The following is a 592-nucleotide window of genomic DNA, read 5'->3' as shown; positions in this document are numbered from 1 at the left end:
GGACTGAAAAGGATCCAGATAATCCGTTTCATCCAAGAGTGCTTGGAGTTGTCCCGCCGCCACCCGCTCTAACACCTTGCCCAGAAACGGGATGTTGGCCACTGGTCTATAGTTAGTGGCTATCTCTGGATCCAGTGACGCTTTCTTCAGGACCGGTCGGACTACCCCCTCCTTTAAAGGGGCAGGCACCCGACCCTCCTTCAGAGAAGCATTAACCACTTCCAAGATCCAGGTCCCAGTCCCGTGTTTGCAATTATTTGTTAACCAAGACAGGCAAGGGTCCAATAGGCAAGTGGTGGGACGTACTCGTCCAAGCACCTTGTCCACATTATTGGGCCGCAATAACTGAAATTCATCCAATAATTCTGGACTAGATGGCAGCATTGGCGTCTCCCCAGAAACCTCTGATTCATTAGTGGTGTCCAGCTCGTGACGAATCTGAGCGATTTTCTCCCTGAAACGCCTGGCAAAGTCGTCACAGCGGGCCTTTGAGGGTGGAACCAGATCTTCCTTAGGACCCGGGCGAACCAGGCCTTGCACCACTCGAAAAAGCTCTGCCGGACGGCATTGTGAGGAGGCAATGGAAGCGGAA

This window comes from Varanus komodoensis, unplaced genomic scaffold, assembly GCF_004798865.1.
Source record: "Varanus komodoensis strain SLA01 unplaced genomic scaffold, ASM479886v1 scaffold2570, whole genome shotgun sequence".
Classification (NCBI taxonomy): Eukaryota; Metazoa; Chordata; class Lepidosauria; order Squamata; family Varanidae; genus Varanus; species Varanus komodoensis.
The sequence above is the reverse complement of the archived record's forward strand: the minus strand, read 5'-3'. Positions refer to the sequence as shown.